General features: G+C 57.7%; 1 protein-coding gene across 10 annotated transcripts in view; it reads left to right on the top strand.

Moving 5' to 3' along the window:
* Positions 1-21,124, top strand: part of SYT2 (synaptotagmin 2) — a 128,929-nt gene that overhangs the window by 35,512 nt on the left and 72,293 nt on the right. The window contains exon 1 of one of the 10 annotated variants that reach the window (XM_075910220.1): positions 10,540-10,556. The exons of 8 other annotated variants lie outside the window; for them this stretch is intronic. The gene's annotated coding sequence lies outside the window, so the exon portion shown is untranslated. Of the gene's footprint in view, positions 1-10,539; positions 10,557-11,133; positions 11,269-21,124 lie in introns of those variants that run through there. One more of the 10 variants, XM_075910215.1, reaches the window with a different exon arrangement.

Raw genomic sequence — 21,124 nt, 5'->3', positions numbered from 1 at the left:
CTTCAGCTGCCTGCCTGAAGCCTCACGTGCAAAACCCCTCCGACACCCCAGCAATATCCGTGCCCCAGATGGCCCCGGGCCTCAAACACAGGTGGGGGGGGTCTTAGTACCCCGAATAAGTTCTGTCCGGTTCCAAGAAACCAGCCACAGATCCCAGGTCAATTTACCCTCCGGATATTACCCACAAACCACGCTGAGCCAATCCTTTAGCATCTAACATCTAAAGGTTTATTACCACAAAAAAGAAAAGCATGAGAGTAAGGTTGTTAAAGGATAGTACGTTACATGCACCGAATCTCCCAGTTCTCGATGCAGGCTCTAACAAAGATGTTACAGCTGCTGGCTTAAAAGTCCTTGTTGCACATCCTATGGCAGGATGGGTCCACAGTTCTTCCTGGCTCGTGATTCCCTGCGAGGCAGCATCTGGGGTCAGGAGCAGATCTGAAGACCAAGATGGAGTTGGCCACATGGCCTATTTATCCCTCCTTCCTGGTCTCTTCCAAGCTGCAGGGAGTCACATGGCCAGGTGTGTCTTTGGCCTCCAGAGATCCATTGTTCCTTGGAGACTTGCTCATTAGCATGTCAATAGGCAAATATTCCGGGCCCATTACTCAACCACATGCAGAGAAATATTCAGTACTCATACAAAGTACATGCTCATAACTTCACACACAGACATTATACAATCTGATGAATAGCATATAGAGAATCAGAAGAAAGTAAGCTTCTATTTGACACCTTACATGGCCCCCTTTGTGCCACGTTTGGGGCCAACAGCCCCCCCAGGGGTGCAGCAGTGATCTGGCTGCTTCCCTAAAATTCAGTAATTTGACAGCCTCGCGTGGGGGTGTTGGGAAATCCCAGCCTCTCGTTGCCAATTCAGATCAGGCGCTGCCTTTGGGTTTGCTCCTCCGCCCTGGCGTTGGCAACACGACACCCTGCTGCATGGGCATGAGACCCCGCAACGGAGCCTGGGTGGAAAGAGGCCAGGAGCCCACGGTGTCCCCGCAGGGTGGGGGATGCAGGTCTAGCCCCAGGGTCCACGGCCGGCCTGGTGGTCAGGTACTGGATTTGAGTTCTGACTTCATTGCAGACTGGGCACGATCGAGGGCAGCTCCTGTCTTGGCTAGCGTCGGTCTAGTGCATAGCTACGTTGTGAAGCATTAGCCAGCCGTGCTGCCGCTTGGCAGGAGCTCAGGAATCTGTTCATCCAACGACCATTAGGAGCAAAATCGTGTTTTCCCTTCATTAGACTCTTTCCCCCTGGGAGCAGAGGTGCCAACGGCCCCGGCAAGCAGAGTGTATTTGCATTTGTGTAGGCGCCGCGACCTGCGTCATTGAACTGTACCGATCTCCCAGTGCTGGAGGGACTGTCTCTCTGCGGAAGGGATGCAGCTCGCTCATGGCTCTGGGGTAGCCAGGATCATGGTGGTGCTTTCAGGCCACTGGTGGGGATGCCGTGAGAAGGGGCTTGGGGCATGTGCGCAGGGGTAGCTCTCCGCCGGCCGAACCACACAAGCCGTAAACCTCTAGGAATCCTTTGCCGGACTTCTGGAAAAGGGGGAGAGTCGGAGATCTCTGGTGGGTCGAACGTCGGGTGCATTCCTGAGACTCAGAAACGTAGGGCTGGAAGGGACCTCAACAAGTCATCCAGTCCAATCCCTTGCACGTCTTACCTAGACGTGGGGGGTGCAGGGTTCCCCCACAGTGGGGCGAGCCGGCACTCATGCGTCAGGAGGCTTGGGGCTTCTAGCCTGCAGTGTGGAGACTTGCCGCAGGTTGGTAAGCCGGGGCCGGATCCAGAAGGTGGTACCCCGCCCTGATCAAGTCCATCCCTGGCCGGTGTCTGTCTAACCTCTTCCTGAAAACCTTCAGGGATGGATATTCCCCAGGCTCCCTAGGCAGTTCGTTCCAGTGCTCCGCTGCAATGACAGGCAGCTTTTCTTGATGTCCAACCTAAACCGCCTTGTCCTGTCCTCAGTGGCTGAGAACCATTCATCACCTTCCTTCCGCAGAACAGCCGCGTGTGTTCTTGAAGACCGATCCCAAGTTTCCTTCCGTCTTTGTGACGGCGCGTTGGGGGTTCCCCGTCTCCTGCACCCCGAAATGGCACAAACAGACTGCACCAGCCAGTGGAATTGAGGGTGGTTTATTGCTCCTCCAGCACAGCGCAGCACAGATGTAATCTGGTTACAGGAACTGGGCTAGGATGCCTCAGGCCCCCTTGAGATGGGGGAGACTGGGCCCCTAAACTCCAGCCCCTTCCCCTAGGCTCTCCTCCATGCCCTCCGACAGCCAGCAACCAACTCACTAACTTCCAGCCCTGCCCCCCAGCCAGGGCAGCATCCACCTTCCTTTGTTCCTCTCCATGGGGGGTGTCTGGCCACTGGCTCAACAAGTTTGGCATTACCTTGGCCTAGTGAGGTTTTCCCTGCTGGGTCTTGCTCCAGACAGCAGGGGTCACCACAGCCCAGCAAGTACCCCCACTACGTCACAGTCTTCTCCTCCCCAGACACAACAGACCAACATTTTCTCTCTCTCCTCGGAGGCCCTGTTTTCTAGCCCTTTAATCGTGCGAGGGACGGACGGGCACAGAGAGGGCATCTAACAGCACCTAAGCTGTTAGCAGCCTTGGGGGGGACCCTCAGTGTAGGACACACAATCACATCCCCCACCTGAGAGAGGCCCTGCCCCAAAGAGCCTGTAATCCAGGGGTGGGTGAACTTATCGGGGTTCACAAACCGTATTGGGGGTTGGGTAGGAGCTCACCCCCGGCCGTGCCACCCAGAGCATCAGGGCAGGTGGCGCTACGGCCAGGCCCACCCCTCCAGACCTGCTGCTGCTCAAACCTCTCTGTGCCTGGGCCGATGGGAAGTGTGGCCGGTGGCTGGAGAACCATGAGGAGGAGAGCGAGACGCAAACCTGGTGGCTGCCGGGGGATAAATCTTGCGCAGGCCGCGAGCGTGTGCGGAGTGAAACGACGAAAAGCCACGGCCGGCTGGCAATCGCTGTTAAATAATAAACTCACTGCCAGTCGCTAGCATGGCAATGCCAGTGCATCCGCAGAATAGCAAGCGGAGGCGATGGATTCGGGAGAGTTGCAGGCCAGGCCAGTCTGGGCCCTGAGCAGGTCCGGAGTCCAAGGCTCTCCCTGTTTGGGATCGTTTTTTCCATCCCTGCCCTTGGGTATACTTGGCCAACATACAGTATCAGGCACGATCTCGTTCCTCTTGTCTTCTCCGGGAGTATCTGTTTCTCCCATGAGGAATATGTCACGAGGCTAGAATCCAGGAGGAATCTCATTTTGTTGTAGCTCAATCCCCAAAAGTCTAGGAATGAAAGAAGTTCAGCTCTCTAGATCCACAAACACCCTTAACTCTGACCCCGTTTCTCTGCCATAGACCACATGCTTCCTTTGCCTTGTCTACCCGAGCCCATTTAAAGGATGTCCGAGCGCTGCGCGGGCCAGAGACACCGATATGTCTGAGTAATTAATCACAAGTAATTTACACAATGAACTTTGTTGCGTCTTCATCCCGTCCACAAACCGACTACAGATTCCTGAATTTCTTTATGGGTCAAAGCGTCTCATGAATTCCTTTAGCAGCTCCTACCAGCCCTGAATCCCAGGAACCAAAACTGCAGTGTTTACAATCAAATCGGTATGTCACTTGTAATCTGTGTCTCATCAGAGAGCTACCCAAGCTGCGCAAGTTGCTTCTCTTCCCTAATTGGCTGATGTGTATAACCCACCGGTGTGACGTTAGCGGCAAATGAAATCTGCAGGGAGTTTGGGCAGGCTCTCAGAGCTATGGACTCTTGTATTAAAGATATACTAGCATTAGAAAAAGTTCAGAAAAGGGCAACTACAATGATGAGGGGTTTGGAACGGGTCCCATACGAAGCGAGATTAAAAAGACTTGGACTTTTCAGCTTAGAAAAGAGGAGCCTAAGGGGGGATTGGATAGAGGTCTATAAAATCATGAGCGGTGTGGAGAAAGTGAATAAGGAAAAGTTATTTACTTGTTCCCATAATATAAGAACTAGGGGACACCAAATGAAATTCATGGACAGCAGATTTGAAAAATAAGAGGAAGTTCTTCACACAGCGCAGTGTCAACCTGTGGAACTCCTTGCCTGAGGAGGTGGTGAAGGCTAGAACTAGAACAGAGTTTAAAAAAGAGCTAGAGAAATTCATGGAGGTTCCATCCATCAGTGGCTGTTGGCCAGGCTGGGCAGGGTCGGTGTCCCTATCCTCTCTTTGTCAGAGGCGGGAATGGGTGACGGGGGAGGGATCATGTGGTGATTCCCTGTTCGGTTCACTCCCTCTGGGGCATCTGCTATTGGTCTCTGTGGGCAGACAGGATGCTGGGCTGGATGGGCCGTTGGTCTGACCCAGCCTGGCCGTGCTTACGTTCTTATTGGCTGTGCAGTATTTCCTGGGTGGCTCTTCTTTGGGGCACTCGGGTTTTCACCCAGCCGATGGGACTCAGGCGGAGCAGCCCGGGTCGCTGGGTTAATCCTGAAGTGGGGGTGAGGGAGATGCATGCGCTCGGCTCTGGCCGTCTCCTCGGCACTGTCGCAAAAACACAGAGGAGAAGGGACGACCTGGCAGCGGGTTTACACAAAGTTGCCTAAAAGGGGCAAGTGGTAGCTTCCTCTCAGCCCTCCAGTGGCAAGAGCGGAGCAGGCCAGGTTTCTGGCTAGCCATGGGCCGTCTGCTTGCAGCTGGAGCAGGCGGAGAGGGGGCGGGTATTTGGCTCCACAAGGGGAAGGCTGAGGGGTGAGTTGGCCGCCGTCTGTCAGTCCCTCTGGGGAGCGCTAAGGGACGTACGCGCTCTTCAGCCCAGCGGCGGACGGATCCAGTGGCTGGAAGCTGCAGCTAGACAGGTTCAGCAAAGGGGAGCTCCCAAGGCTACGGGAGGAGCAGGGTGGTCCCCTCCTTCCCTGGCGTGCAGGGCCGGACGAGCCGACCTGAAGTTCCTCGCCCAGCTACCACGGTGTGCCGTGGCAAAGGAGACCCACGCTGGCGTGGCCACACCCCAGTGGGCCAGGCTAAGGAGCCTTGCGGCTCTGCAGCCCGTAAAGCTTTGCCCCTTGTGCCAGCCGCGGCCTGGCCCGGGGGTGCCCCGGACATCCCCGCTGCCGCCGTTGGGGGGCCAGCTCTGCTCTTCGATGCTCTGGGCTGTGCAGAGCCGCCGGCAGCGTTCCTGATGGCCCCGCCCTGCGACTAGCTAGCTACCAGAGCGCCGTCGCTAATTACTGCTGGAACTCCATTAATCTTGATTGGTTACACGCTCTGCTCCTGCACTTCCTGACAGAGCAGCGTGCGGCGGGGGCCAAGGGATGCTCCAGGGACAGCAACGTCGGGTTCAGTCTCGGCGGGGAGATCCCTCCTTTCCGGGGCCCCTGGGAGGGAGTTTCCCAGCCTGTAAGGAGATGGATCCATTCCGCTGTTTCCGGCGAGGGGCTGTGGGAGGAAAAGGGGGTTTCTAGCCCCTGCTTTCTGGCTGCCTGTGAGGAGCTGGGCTGACCGGAGGGGGTGGGATCTGGGCCAGGCGAGCTGGGGAGGTCAGGCCTGTTGGACCAAGCTCTGCTGGTGAGCGAGACCAGGCTCCGAGCTACTCAGAGCTCGCCTGCAGCTCTGGGGAGAGACACGGGCTCGTCCTGGAACGTCGTTCTGTTGGGAGCCCCCAGGACATCACCGGGATGAGCACAGGCTGGCGGCATGGGGTGGGAAGGAGTGCATGGATGGATAGAGGGGTGCGTATGGGGAGATTGATAGGTGGGGGTGGGTGGGTAGGGACAAGGGTGGCCATTTTCCCAGGCCCCATGGGGTGGGGCAGGCCGTAGCCCCCCATGCTGCAGGGATCTCGGCTCAGCACGGCCGGAGGGAGCCGTGAGGAAGCTGCTGCAGGGCAGATCAACTTCTGGTACTGCTCTAAATGCTGCCGGGAGCCAGAATCCAGGTGGCACCGAGGTGGCTTCTAGCCACTTGTCCCAACCCCTGCAGGCGGCACCATGTGTGCTGTGGCTCTCGCTCTGGGCCCCGCGACTGTACAGCTGCAGGACAGACTCGCTCTCCGCGGGGACCTCCGCCCAGGTCACACTCCCCCGGGCTGCCCACGACGTCCCCACAGGTGACTGGGTGCTGAGGCCGGGCCCCGAGACCCGCCCTGCGCCGTGCACACAGGCAGCCCGCTTGCTCGCCCCGGAGCGGCAGGTTGCGGATCCGCTAGGTCGTTCTCTTAAATGCAACGTTTCCTTCTCGGAGCCGTCGGATTCTCTCGGGATCCGCAGACACAGAATCCACCGCAGGCTGCCGGCCGGCCAAACCCTCGGGGTGAGGGCCCTGGTCTCGAATCCGCGCGTGGGGAAAGAATCGTTCCCAGCGAAGTGTTTGCCTTTGGAGCGCAGGGGGAACAAAGCAGCCGGGGCTGGCGCCTCCGTGGAAGTCCCTGGAGCTGGGCCGATTTACACCACCCCGCCGGTGCAACGCCTTCCCCGCTAAGGGAGGGGTTGCCCTGTGGACAGGCTGCCTAGGTATTTCAAGCTTGTGGCTGGGTCAGCTCTTTCTGCATAGGCTGGAGGGGACAGCAGACTGTCCCCCCTCCCTCCGTCCACGCTGGCCTGCATCACCCCTCTCGCTCCCAGCTGGCGAGTGGCCAGGAAGGTGCACGCGCCCCGACTACGAGCCTGGATCCTGGCCCTCAGAGCTGCCGACCGGCCGCTCCCCGTGCGGGCGGTTCTGTCCCTGCAGCTCAGTTCCCTCGCTCTGCAGAGATTTGTCTCGGGAGCAGAAAGGCTTGTCAGGAGCTCGGGCGACGTTCCTGCTATTGCAGGACTAACACACGGCAGGGGGGAGCTTGAGCTGTGCTGCCGTCCTGCACTGGTATTTACCGGGGGGCGCCTGTGGGATGCGGAGGCCTCTTCCTCCATGTAGGGCCTGGCCTGGCAGGTGGTGACTCCCTGGCAGTAGGTCAGCTGGAGACACAGATGGGTGAGCCCCTGTTCTCTCCACCGGCTGCCAGCCTCCCCCACCATGGGGGGTGGAGAGGGGCTGCTGGAAGGGTGGAGAGGGGCCGCAGGCCAAGAGGCGGTGGGTAGGCTGGAAGGAAGAATTCCTCCCTCAACCTAGCTGCATCTCCCCTGTGGTTCAGACCGACCTCCCTGCTCTGTACAGAGCCTGGCGTTTTTCACAGCCCTGAGTGAGGTCGCGAGATCAGCGTGAGTTTAGGTGCAGGCCAGGCCTGAGAGCAGTGGGGGAGTTACTATTATTTGTGAGGGATCTGGCCCGTGGGCGGAGTCGTGGCGTGCTAGGCGCTGCACGCCTGGGGGTTGCGTGACGACGTGCGAGTGTGTTCGGTTCCCTCGGCTCTGCCCTACGGAGCTGCTGCTCGGGCTGTTGTGGCTTCTTCACACTGCTGCTGCTGCTCTGACCTGCCCCCGGGTCTCTCGTGGTTTGATCTGCAGCCGACCTGCGTGTGTGGCTCTCGTTTTTGTGTGTGTGGGGATGGCTGCTGCCAGGGGCCGGGGGCCTGGTCTCTTGGCTTAGAGCAGCCCAAGATGTGGGGATGGTAGGCTGGCCCCATTACTTCCTTGCATTGCCTGGGCTACGAAACCGACCTGCCATTTGGGCCCAAGGAGCCCTGGCTGGGGAGAGCAGAAGGTTAATGCTGTAACCTGCACGTCTGTCGCTCGATACTTTCCTTGGGATTCTCGGAACTGGGGGATGCTGCTGGGTTTCCCTCGCTGCAGCTGGGGCTGCTCTGCTGGTCACCCTCAGAGAGGTTTTTAGGCGAATTGGCTGCAGGTGCAACACCAATACCTTCTGATCCGGCGTTTGGGAGGGCTGGGACCAGGAGATTTCTTTCTCGGACAGCTGCTAACTTTGTGTCTCCACTGAAACTACCAGTTGTTCCTCTTCCTTCTGCGAACCAGAATCCGGCCACGCTGCCTCCTCCCTTCCACAGCTTTGGCAGGGAAAGTTGCCAGCTCCTCTGTGCATCCGCTGTGGCAGCACCGGTCGTTTGGCTGGTTTCCCTGCGATGCGCCAGGGGACGCTTTGAGTTAGGGTGCCGCAGAGCGCCGATTCGCTGCGAGGGGGCCGGAGGGCGAGTGTGGAGCTTCACGAGTCCACCTCAGGCAGGGACCCAGCTGTTTCCTTTTGTTTGAGCTCCGGTAGCCAGGCCTTGGAGCTGGGATCCCCTGCACCCAGACGTGCCTGGTGGATACCGGGGCTGACGACAGCACCCCGCTCTCCGGGTTAGGTCGCAGTCTGGGCGTGTGTCTGATGCCCCAGTTGTAAAAGCCCGGCCATTCCTATGCCTTGCCTCTCCAGACGCAGTGCCCCGCCGGCAAAGCTTTGCGTTTTTAAAGGCGCCGCTGGAACGCTGACCCGTTGTTGGCCTGTGGGATGCGCTTACCGCCTGGTCCGCAGCCCCGGCTCAGGTGTGGGGCTGTTGGCTAGAATAAACGGGGTGCCCAATGTCGTGCTCAGAGATTCCAGGATTTATTGACCGGCGAGGGGGTTCCGTCCCCGGGATTCACGTGTTCTCTGCAGCTGGATTTTAACCTGGCGATGCCAACCCGGCGAATGCCTCCTGCGCTTGTCCAGGCGGCCGTGCGGCGTGTGGCGGAGGCTCAGCCGATGGAAGAGCCTGCGGCTTGGAGCGCGCCCCCCGGGGCCGCATGCAAGAGAGAGGTTGCTTTGAGACTGAGGACACGGATGGGAAAGGGGAGCAGTTTCAGCTGCCGGCCTTTGAAGAGTGACTAGCCAGCGAGGTGGAGCTTGGATTTCTCAGTGCGTGGGATTCCCGATCGGTCGGTCACTGCTGTGGCTGAAAGTTTACAGCCTGCGGCAGGGCCTGCTGTCGGCAGCGCCCCTCGGTCTCTGCTGCTGAGGTACGGGGGCGGGTGGGCTCAGCTCCTTGCAATACCCAGCGTGCATGTTGCATTTCAGTGGCCTGTGAGGAGCTGGGTCTTTGTGAGGAGCCTGCTAACTGCAGATCTTCCTCCTTTTCCCTTCTGGGAGGCAGGTATAGAGGGCAGCCAGGTGAAGGTTTTCTGGCTCTTTTCCATCCATGTGTGGAATAAATTTTATGTGCACTAAGACGTGCGGATGTGCACCACCTGGAGAAACACAAACCTGGCTGAGGGTGCTCTTCTGATCAGCTGGGCAGCATTTGGATCTCTCCCGAGGAGCTGCACAAGCACCCGGTTTCCAGGGAACACAGATGCCAGCCTCGTGCCTGATTTATCTTTGCCGGAGGGTTTATCGGCATCAGTGAGGATGGTCAGTCCTATGGCAGTGGCCAGAAGCCTTGGTCCATGGCTCTTGTGTCACGGAGCACCAGGGCTGTGGGGTTTGCTGTGTCCTTTTGCGGCTGATGAGTTGAAGCTGCAGCGTAGATTCCCCTGGTTTAGACACAAGAATGTCTGTCTGGTGGCTCGCACGGCCCCTCCCCCAGGAGACGTTAGCAGGCGCATACTTAATCCAGCACTTTTAACGGCACCACGGGTGCCCGAGAGTCCCCTGCGATTTCTGCGCCTCCCTTTGTGGTGTTGCCGCGGTCTGTACAGCAGATTCTGGGGCAATAAAGGCTCTAAGTGAGGTGGTACCTCAAGCAGCCCCTGTGAGCTGCATAAAGCATATGGCAGGGAAGCACACCGCGTTAATTCACGGCCGCTCTGGGAGCGATGGATCGTCTCCGTGGCAGCTGGAGAGGCATGGCTCGGTTTGATTGCACGGCGGCACTAGGGGTCCGGCCATTTCGCACGTGGGAGGTGGGGGTGCAAGGGTTTAGGCAGTGAGAATTTGGTGGGGTAGGTTGGGTTCTAACCCCCATGGCTGTGGATCACTGGTGCTTTGGGGTTTGGCCCATCTCTGGGCAACCCCCCGGAAGTGAAGCCACCAACCCGAGCAAGCCAGGCGAGGAGGCCTGTTGGTGAGCAGTGGCGTGGGTAGGGGAAAAGGAATGGAGCCCTGGCTCTGGGGGGGCCCGGGAGCAGCCTGGCATGGCCCCGGCTCTCGCGGGCATCCCACCATGGACTGACCGAGGGCAGCGGAGACTTCTTCTGTCCCTCCTCACGGGCCTTTCGGGAGAGAGTTGTTCTCCTGCGCCCTGCCTGAGGCTGCGTTTCCCAAGGCTCTCGCTGTTCGGAGACACTTCCTGGGAGCCAGCCTCAGTTTCCCTTTGCTCAGCTCCATCCCTGTCTAGCCCTGCGTTAGAGCCGTTGCCAGCCTCCCATGTCAGCTTCTTTTTGTTTCTGTGATCAACTTCGACGGTCACTTTTAACCAAGCGGGGAAGCTTTTGACAATCATTTTGATCGTGTTAACGAGGGCGGTAGCCCCCCGGGGGGAGGGGGAGAGCAGCGGCCGAGAGGGGCTGGAGCTGCCCATGTTGAGGTCCCACCCTGCCTCTTTCAGCAGGACGTGCCGAGAAGATGCCATTTCTGTGTCTGGTGCCGAGTCTCCGCTGCAGCCGGCCCCTGCAGCCCTGTATCAGCCCCCCTGGCACAGCACCGCTGCAGAGTGGAGGCTGCCAGTCACACGGTAATAGAAAGGAGAGAAATAAGGTGGAGGCGGGGGTATGGCAGAGACCCGGGGTCTCAGGACCGGGCCTTGGTCCCATTCTAGCTGGAGCCGGAGGTGTTCATGCCACTGTCAGGCCCCCAGCCTGGTGCTGCCAGAAGCCCTTTCCAGAGGAGGTGGCTCCCAGGATGGCACTCGCCATGATGGGAAGTTGGTCCCTCCCTGTCCCTTTGTGACCGTCTGGTGAGCAGTGTCTGGGACAGCACGGGAGGGGGGGAGGGAGCCTCGGCCCACTAGTGCCCACCAATCAAACACTGTCCCACGAGTGCAGCCTTCCCCGTTCCCTCCCCTTCCTTGCACCGTGTGCTGCCTGGCAGAGCCCTGAGCTCCAGGCTTGGCACAGAGACACCCGCTGGGAGCCAGGCTCTTTTGCTGACGTTCGTAGCTCATGTCTGTGACACGTTGCATTGGACTTTGTTACCTAGCCCAGTCTTCTGCCCCCTCTGCCCCAGGGGCATCTGCCCAGAGACGGGCGAGGGGTCCGAGGCAGCCAACCGTGCGCTAGCAACAGGGCTGCAACAGAACCAGGGTTACCCAGCGGGACCTGCCTAGCAGGAGCGTGGCAGGTGCTAATTAAGGAAGAAGGTGGTTGGCTGGAGAGAGCCAGCGGGCCAGGCCAATAACAGGAGGGTTTGTGCTGAACTGTGCTGAGCGCTGGGGAAACTGAGTCCAGGTAGGGAAGAAGGCTGGGGAGTTCTGCTCCGAAGAGCAGGGAAGCAAACCAGCTGGGCAAAAAAGCAAGCTAGGGCTGGCAGCAGGTGTGGGAGCTGGCATTGGAAAAGGTTCAGAAAAGGGTAACAACAATGCTGGGGGGTTTGGCACGGGTCCCATGTGAGGGGAGATTAAAAAGAGGAGATGAGGGGGAATAGAATAGAGGTCTATAAAATCCTGACTGGTGTGGAAAAAATGAATAAGGAAAAGTGATTTACTTATTCCCACAATATAAGAACTAGAGGCCACCAAAATGAAATGAATAGGCAGCAGGTTTAAAACAAACAAACGGAAGTTTTTCTTCACTCAGCGCGGTGTCAACCTGTGGAACTCCTTGCCAGAGGATGTTGTGAAGACCAGGATTTTAACAGGGTCAAAAAAGAGCTAGATAGCCATTGCTAGACCTAACCTCCATGAATCTATTAGCCAGGCTGGGTAGGAATGGTATCTCTAGCCTCTGTTTGTCAGGAGGTGGGTGATCGGAGAGGGATCACGTCAGGATTACCTGTTCTGTTCCCTCCCTCTGGGGCATCTGGCATTGGCCACTGTGGGCAGACAGGACACTGGGCTGACCCTGTCTGGCTGGGGGTTGTGTGCCTGGATGCATTTTGGGAGCTGCTTGTAGGATCTGTGAATACCGCAGCTCCAAGCAGGGCTACTGGCTGTAAGACAGCCCCTCTCAGGGCTCTTGTCTGCCTGAGGGGGGAGAACTGAGACAACGTCCTGCCGATTTGTTTCCTGCCAAAAGAACATGCCTGGGGGCACCCTGTTTACAGCCAGGTACCTCCTGGGAGCTACCTGGCCAGCCCAGCCCGAAGCCTTGGCAGCACCTGCTATCAGCTGGGCTTGGAGGGGGCAGATATGGGCCCCAGAGTCGTTCTGACCCCACCCCATTTACCGTGGCAGCCCTGACTACAGGGCTGCCCGATTCTGATCTGCCCACCAAGAGGGGGTCTGGCTGGGGGAGGCGGGAGTGCCTGGTAGGGAATTGGCGGGCCAGGCCCGAAGCCTGTAGGAGGGGGCAGCAGGCCGTTGGGCCTGGCGTATCACACACACAGGGGAGCGTTTCTAGGGCTGCTCCAGCACTTTCTGTCGAAACTGGGACTTGGAGTAAATGAAACTTTCCGGGGGCGTGGCCTCTGCCTGCACACGATTTCCATTACAAGTGGCAGCGTGGGAGCCTCGCGCCCCCGATCTCCCCCGTGGGCCAGCCCCCGTCTCCCGTGGCAATGGCACGCTGCCTCTCGGAGGTGGGGGGCAGGCGTACGTAGAGTCGCGAACCCAGGCCCTGGTGCATCATGGGAAGAATAGCCCAGCTTAGGACCCCGACCCTAGAGAACGGGCGCATGCGGTAGCTTGACGACCGCTCCCACGTGGCGCCGCTGGTTTGAATCCAAACTCTGTGGTACTTGGGGGGCTGTTTTGTCAGAGAGGCAGCATGTCGTGCTGGGAGGGGGCCCCTCCTGTCCTGCCAGCTGTCACGGTTCTGGCCTGTGGGGAGCAGGCAGGGCACCATCCTAGATAGGGGGCTGTGGCTGGAGGGGTTCTCACGGCTCTTCCTCGGGGGTGATGCGAAGACGATCACCGTGGAGCGACAGTGCAGAGCTTCGTGGGCTCTAGTCCGGCCGCTGACCCCTGGGGGGCGCTTTGGGCGCCCGTTTCCACAGCTGCAGAATGGGGGTGATCCCGGTGCCCAGGCCTGGCACGAGCATGCGTTCACCAGCGTTTGAGAGACCCGCGTAGGAACGCCGCTGTTTTCTAGCTGGCTCTTGCTGAGGCCAGCCCAGGCCCTGCAGCGAAGTGAGCGCTGCGGTCATTTTAAAGTGTTATTGGCCTGGGACTTTTGCGTCCATCCCCCTTCCCCCCCATAAGCCGCTTGGCAGCCCAGCGCTGTTCTCGCCGCCTGGGAACGCAGGGGGAGGGAGATCTCAAGATAAGTTACAGCTCATCAGCTTCCCTCTCTGAGCCTGGGAAAAACACTGCGCTAAATCACCGTTGCGTATTTAAGATATAGTCATAAGGAATAGACACTGCGATTAGCAGGGAGAGGTGGCCCCCTGCCAGAACTGGCCGGGCTGCGACCTTGCCTGCTAGCAGAAACTAAGCGGGGTCCAGTCTCATGCCTGCTGGGCTGGGAGCAGTGCAGGGAAAAGGCAGCCTGTCTGGCATGATGACTGGGATTCAGTAGGGGGTGCCCTTCTCTCTGAGCGAGGACAGAGGCAGTGGCATTGTGGATTCACTCTAATCTCTCAGGGCAAAGGCCCCAGCTGGATGGAAAACCAAGATGCTCCATGTTTGGGGCCAAGAAAGTGCCTGTTTTCCTCGATGTTCTGGTCCATTTTTCATCAGGCATCTGCCGTTGTCGCAGTAGTTCAGGCAGACACTGTATCCGTCAATGCCTTGCCTTAAACCCGGAGCAGGCGAATGCTTTTGGTCAGGGCCCACCCAAAAACGTTTGGCCCATGAGCTGCCTCTTGACTGTTCCAGTCCGAAAGCAGGCTCTAGTGCTGTTGGGTTCTGCTGCGGTCTAGCCCAGAGGTCTCCGCTTTTCGGTGCTGGTGAAGGCAGCGTTCCCTAGATCGGTGTGAGTGACGTCCTGGCCCCTTTGAAGCCAAAGGGACTTTGCCATGGACTTCATCATGGATTTCAGGTATCTAAAAGGGTGTCATAAAGAGGAGGGAGAAAACTTGTCCATCTTGGCCTCTGGGGATAGAACAAGAAGCAATGGGGTTACACTGCAGCAAGGGAGGTTGAGGCTGGACATTAGGAAAAAGTTCCTAACTGTCAGGGTGGTCAAACACTGGAATAAATTACCCAGGGAGGTTGTGGAATCTCCATCTCTGGAGATATTTAAGAGCAGGTTGGATAAATGTCTATCAGGGATGGTCTAGACAGTGTTTGGTCCTGCCACGAGGGCAGGAGACTGGACTCAATGACCCCTCGAGGTCCCTTCTGGTCCCACTATTCTATGATTCTAGGATTCAGCGACACTCATACGTGCCACCTGAGTTTTTGCTAGATGAATGGCCCTGTGCATGCATCATTGCTGAACTGTAGGATGTTATTAACCAGTGGATCCCAATATTGCATTGCCCTGTGTATATACTCGCCTGGATTTCCCTTCCCCGGCGGGATTATTTTTGTAATAATTATTAGGACAGGGAAAATACCTGGAAATTAATAACACTCAGTGAAATTCTGCAGCCCAGTTAAAAATGGTTATCCTGATTCATGCCCATTAGATCAGGGAACCCCGTGAACAGAATTAATAATGCACAGGGTTTGAAATGGCAGTGCTGGAAGAGACCTTATCTGATTTAGGGTTATGATTATTGAATGTTAAAGGGCTCATACCAGCGCAGATTTTCAACAACATGGGTATTTATTTAATGAAGCCATTAGATTCCTGGCAGAGAGCGTCTGAGGCAGCCCAGGAGTTTCATAGCTGATTGAACTCCACATACATTAAGAACAAAGATATTTTCCCTGGTGGCTGTCCCATGAGGAGCCGACTACGCAGAACCTCATGCAGGGCCCACAAGTGGCCCCCGATGGTCAATACAGCCTGTCGGTGGCACCGTGGATGGCACATCTGCAAGTCTGGGTTCCCTTGACGGCTGGTGATTGAGAGGAAGGTGTCTGAGGTCTCAGAACCAGGGAGCCTGGCCTGGCGTGTCGCCCACGGAGGAAAGCAGCCCACGTTGAGAGGAAACTGAAATCAGAGACAAGGCCCTCGGTGGCGGCTGGATTTCTACTCCCCCCTTGGCCTCTGCCTCCCTTCAGTTCAGCCGTGGAGCTGGGTTTGCCCGGGTGCTGGCACCTGGCCTCTCCTGCAGGGAGCTAAGGGGTGGCGTGGGTAGCCTGTGGCTGTTCGAACTCAGCCCCTGCTGCTGTAGCCCCAGTTAGGGGAGCATTTCTGCCCCAGCTGTGCCTCTTCCATGCCCCTCCTCCCCTGGCCCTGGGGGCGTGCATCATGGCTTTGGCAGAGGCGCCTTGGGGTGGGGCAGGGTCCTGCTGCCAGGGGAATTCATGGCAGTTCTGTGGGGGGTCCCAGTGCAAAGCAGCATGGGGGGCATCACAGACGGGAGATGGGAAGGTTTGCGATGGCTGAGCTGGTGTCAGATCCTCGTGACTCTTCGAAGGAGGGGTCTGATGGTCCAACCCTGCATGCGCAGATGTGGCACAGTGGGGGGCTGTCTGCTCTGGAACCCGGGGTCCCCCCGCGCTGGGATGTGATTCCCACTGACTCCCCCACGTGTGTGTTGGCCCAGACACCTGATGACAAGGCTCTGTCCCCAGGGGAGAGAGAAAGGGAGGGAGGTGGAGACGAACACCTGGTTTGGGGGCAGGGTCTGGGAGCGGGACAGTCTTCGGCTGGAACCATGAAGGAAACAGACTAAGGAGGGGCTGGAATCGAGGGGCCCAGGGATCCCATGTGACGGCGCGTTGGGGTTTTCCTGTCTCCTGCACCCCCGTAGTGGCACGAACAGACTCCACCAGCCAGTAGAACAGAGGGAGTTTATTGCTTCTCCAGGATACAGCACAGATGTAATCTGGTTCCAGGGCAGGCCTAGGATGCCTCAGCCCCCCTTGAGATGGGGGAGACTGGGCCCCTAAATTCCAGCCCCTTTCCCTAGGCTGTCTCCTCCATGCTGCCAGACAGAAACTAAACTCACTTCCAGCCCTGCCCCCCAGCCAGGGGACATTCCACCTTCCTTTGTTTCTCTCCCTGGGGGGTAGCTGGTTGGAGAGGTTGGGAGACCCTTTGCCTAGTGACTCATCCCCTGTCCTGCTGGGCTGTGCTACAGGCAGCAGCCAGTGGGGGTCACCCACAGCCCCAGCATAGCAACCAGCAAGGTCCCAACACTACGTCACACCCCATCTCTAGGGGGCTGAGGCATCCTGGCCTAGACTCCGTAGCTACGTCACAGCTGTGCTAGGCTGTATCCTGGAGGAGCAATAAACCCCTCGCTATTCAACTGGCTGGTGGAGTCTGTTCTGGCTGCTACAGTGCTGCAGATCGGAGGAACCCCGACTTGCCATCTCACCAGCTCAGCAGGGTTTTCCCACAAAAAGCAAGTCCAGTTCCAGGCCTTATTGTCACGGTGGCCTGGCATCGCCCCACGCTCTGGGATGAAGGCCATGGGAGTGGCTCTGCAGCTCCAGTCCCACAGCACTCCGCGGTCCCACGCAGGAGACAGAGCTGTCCCAAGGTCTAAGGACCATCGCAAACCTTCCCATCTCCCGTCTGACACACCCCCCCATTCCCCTCCCATGCTTTATGAAATGGACTCATGGACATGAATATACATAACTCAAAGGTGGCTTGAGCAAATTATTTCATGTAACCCATCCATCTTCATGTCCTGATCTGCTGCTTCGGTTGATCTTCCTCTGTTGTACGTACCATTTGTGTGCGGAAAATGAGACACATGGCGTGGGGAATACTTTGTGGGTTTCAAACATGTGAATGCGAGACATGGAGGGTGTTACCCTCAACTGTTAAACTGTCTCTTTTGTCCTTCAGTCTGAGCAGTGGTTGGTATTCTTTAACAAAAAGAATAGGAGAGGAGAGGCCTTGGTCTTTTGGCTGGGCTGCCTGTGAAGGAAGGGGCCAGGGACCCCAGGGCGTGGAAGACAGCTCTGGTTTGGTGTGGCAGCTGGAAAAGAGGTTTTAGGGTGAGTTTAAGTTTGCCCTGAGGTTTCAGTGGAGAATTAGCCAAGCGGTCGGTTTTGTTTTTTTTTTATTTGTAACCGACTTTGCTCTGCCTGTTTTCACTTACTACTACTCGCATCCTACTGCTTCCACTTATGAAAACCATTTTTATTTTCTGCATCTGTACATCGAGAGGGGACATCTCTTTCTGTGCCAGCTTGCCCTCTTCGCACTGGGACTCGCGGTCCCTCCCCTGGGGTGCTGGCCAGGAGAGCCGCCCGCAGGCAAGCTCCGTGCTTCAGCACGTGGGGTAGCTGGGTCACACCAGATGACTCCAGCAAGTGTGGCCGTGCTGTCCAGTCACGGGGAGTGAGGCCCAATCACAGCATCTCCTGGTACTTGGCGCCCTCGTCTGTGTGGGGAACCCCCTTCCACCTAGCCGAGGGAACAGGGGAGCGGCGTTGGCCACGTGTGGGGCAGGGCAGCTTTTGGCCTCCCCTCTGTCTCCAGGAACAAGATCTCAGCCCCAACGCTTCTGGGGGCATCCTCCCCTGCCCGGCCTAGCCCCCCTCAGCTCCGGAGCTGGCTTGAGGGGGCCCCTCTTTGGGATCGGGTCCCCACCCTGCGGCACCAGGCGTTGCTGCATGTCCATCTCCTGGGCGGGAGCCCAAGCAACCCCCCAGCTCCGCCTGTTACCACAGCAGCCTCCCCTGGGTGAGTCAGCTCTGCTGCAGCCACGCTGCCCTGGCAGGGGGGCTCTTCCCCACACCGGGGAGTAGAGGGGGATTCTCCAGCTGGCTTAGCCCCCTGAAACAGCCCAGAAGCAGCTGTTGTTCCCAGGCAAGCAAGTGTCGGGGGCGGGGGTCACCCTCCTGGGGAAATAGTGTTTCCTCATAGCCAACCTAGACCTCCCCCACTGTAACTTGAGCCCATGGCTCCTTGTTCTGCATCTGCCCCCACTGAGAACAGCCTCTTTGGAACCTCCCTTCAGGAAGTTGCAGGCTGCTCTCAAATCCCCCCTCACTCTTCGCTTCTGCAGGCTAAACAAGCCCAAATCCCTCAGCCTTCCCTCTTAGGTCATGTGCTCCAGCCCCCGAATCATTTTGGTCGCCCCCGCTTTACCCTCTCCAATGCGCCCACATCCTTTCTACGGTGGGGGGCCCAGAACTGGCCGCAATACTCCAGATGTGGCCTCCCCAGAGACGAATAAAGGGGAATAATGACATCTCTAGATCTGCTGGCAATGCTCCTCCTAATGCAACTTAATATGCCATTAGCCTTCTTGGCTACAGGGGCGCCCTGTTGACTCCTATCCAGCTTCTCATCCACTGCAATCTCCAGGCCCTTTTCTGCTGAACTGCCAAAGGTCCATGGCTGAGCAGAGCCGAGTGGCGGGTGAGGACGGAGAGGCTGTGTGAATCAGGGAAGGGGGGGGCTTGCCGGAGATCACATCTCCCTGCAGCCCAGCAGGCCTGTGCCTGACAGCTCTGTGTAGCGCAGTCCTGGGCCGGCGTGAGAGGTGTGTCAGGACGGATGAGGTCAGCCCCGGCGTGCGCCGTGCTCGCTCCCAGCCCCGTTCAAAGTGCTGGCCTTGCAACTTTCAAAGGTGGGGAGGGGGGAGGGGGGAGGACTACAAAAAAAATCACTACTGCATTGCAGTACCTTTGAGAGTGCCTGGTGCTGCCGGGACTGCTTGCGCTGTTGTGTGCTCTCCACAGCCGCCTCCTAGCGCAGCTCCAACATTTCAGGTCATTTCAGGTCCCCACCAAGCCTGCAGCCAGTGCTGCTGGGGGGTGGAACAGGGCACGGGGGTGCAAGGAGACGGGGGAGAACTCCTCGCAGGAGGGCCCGTGCTATCACCCTCGCTTCGCACTGCGCCACGGCACGGGGGCTGCGCCACGGGGGCGCTCTCCCGCCTGGGCCCCGTGGGGAAGGGTGCGAGGACCGATGCTACTCACCCTGCTTCATCGCTGAGATGTCAGGCGAGGCGTGCTGGCCACACCCACAGCTGGGGGGATCCGTAGCCTGCACAGCAGGGACTGACATGGGGACCCGCAACTGACCAGGACTTGCCAGGGGGATGCTGAACAAAACCAGCTGGTACCCTCCTTGGCTGTATCACCCAGGGAGAGGCAAATACAAGTGGGGAGGCCGGTGCTGGGGAGACCGGTGCTGCAGGATCATGTCCTGTTTTGGTGTCTACATTGTACAAAGGATGTTGGGTTGTGGATGCAGAAAAGACCCACGACTCCCTCTTCTCCCCCCCCCCCCCCCCCAGAGGACTGGAAAAAATGAGGTCAGGGAATGCATTGATGGCTGTGTACAATAAGTACCTTAATGGGAGAAAATGCTAGTGGCCCTGATTCAGCAAAGTACTTCTCTACGTGCCTCTTCCTGAGCCCTTGAGACTACTCTCAGGACAGGGAAACTGAGGCACACTCCAAGAGGTGTCTTGGCCAAGCTTACACAGCAGGTCTGAGTGAGGGTCTCCTGATGGCCACTTTACTGCCCTGTCTGCACGTGGGGCAGCAACAAACTGCTGGCATCCCATTTGATTTCTAAAGCAGCGTGGTCTAGTGGCTGGAGCAGACGAATGGGCGTCGAGACTCCTGGGTTTCCTTGCTTGGCTCAGAGAAGAAGGGGAGCACGGTCAGGGGGTGAGCGCGGGAACTGGGCCTACGCCAGTGTGACTCGAAGGCTTTCTAGCCTCCAAGAATGTAACTGACGCAAAGAGCCTCTGAGTGCAGGTGCTAAACGAGAGCTTTTACTTGGAGTAACTTCCGAGGGGCGTGGGGGAAACTAGCCAGCCCCCCATTCCCATGACAACGTGGAGGAAACAGCTGAATGTGCCCAGTCTTCTGGTGTCTTGCCTGATTTTTGCAACGTGGGGGTGTGACAGCACAGTCGGGGTTCCCCTCGATCCTGCACCCCCGTAGCAGCAAGAACAGAGTCCGCCAGCCCGTAGAACAGGGGGGTTTATTGCTTCTCCAGGATACAGCCCAGCACAGACGTGATGTGGCTACAGGAGTTAAGGCCAGGATGCCTCAGACCTCTGAGGTTAGGGGCTCCATCGCCCCTCCTGTAGACTCCCAGTCCTCCTCTTAGGTTGTTCCCTTCGGCTACGTCTACACTGGCATGATCATGCGCAAGAACTCTTTTGCGGAAGGGTGCTTGTGCAAAAACTCTTCCAGAAGAGAGCGTCTACACTGGGATGTGCGTTTGTGCAAGAGGTGCTTTTGTGCAAGAGCATCCGTGCTGGTGGAGTTGCTCTGTTGCACAAGAAAGCTCTGATGGCCATTTTAACCATCGGGCTTTCTTGCGCAAGAAATTCATGTTGCCTGTCTATACTGGCCTTTTGCGCAAGAACAGTTGTGCAGAAGGGCTTATTCCTGAGCGGGAGCATCATAGTTTTGTGCAAGAAGCCCTGATTTCATACAGTAGAACGTCAGTGTACTTGCGCAAGAACTCACGGCCAGTGTAGACAGGCAGCAAGTTTTTGCACAAAAGCAGCCACTTTTGTGTAAGAACGCACCAATGTAGACACAGCTGTCATGTTTTCCAGCCAGCAACTGCCCCTCCCCCCGCACACTCACTTCCTTAGTTCCCTCGCTGCCCTCAACCGGTCTGACCGGTTGCCTCCTTGTCTTCATGACCTAGGCAGCCCACCGGCTGGGCAGTGCTCACAGACAGAGGCCAGTAGAGGTCACCCACAGCCTAGCAACCATCAAGGAACTGACACTACATCACAACATATGGTTGAGTCAGTGGGAATCAGACATCACAATGCAGGGGGGCAGCCAGCACCCCCGCTACATCACAGGGGGCAACTCCCCAGACAAGTTTAACACCTGTGAGGCAGTATTGCCAAGCGGTTATAGCACTAGCTGGAAATTTAGGAGACAAAGGTGTGTGGGAATTAGGTGTGGGAATACCTTTGAGGGGCTGTGCCTAGCCTTCATGCCTCAGTTTCCCATTTATGAAGAGGGTGTCTTGAGCACAAGCTGTAAGAACTGAGGTTTTGTGACCAACCAAAGGGGCAGGGATGTGATGGATGGAGGCTGAGATGAGACAAGTCTGCACTTTTCACCTGCGTGGGGTACGAACTAGTGGAACAGTATAGCAAAGGACACGGTGGATTCTCCATTGCAAAGTCTTCTGGATG

The sequence above is a fragment of the Pelodiscus sinensis genome, chromosome 27 (assembly GCF_049634645.1).
Source record: "Pelodiscus sinensis isolate JC-2024 chromosome 27, ASM4963464v1, whole genome shotgun sequence".
In the NCBI taxonomy this organism is placed as follows: Eukaryota; Metazoa; Chordata; order Testudines; family Trionychidae; genus Pelodiscus; species Pelodiscus sinensis.
The sequence above is the reverse complement of the archived record's forward strand: the minus strand, read 5'-3'. Positions and strand labels throughout refer to the sequence as shown.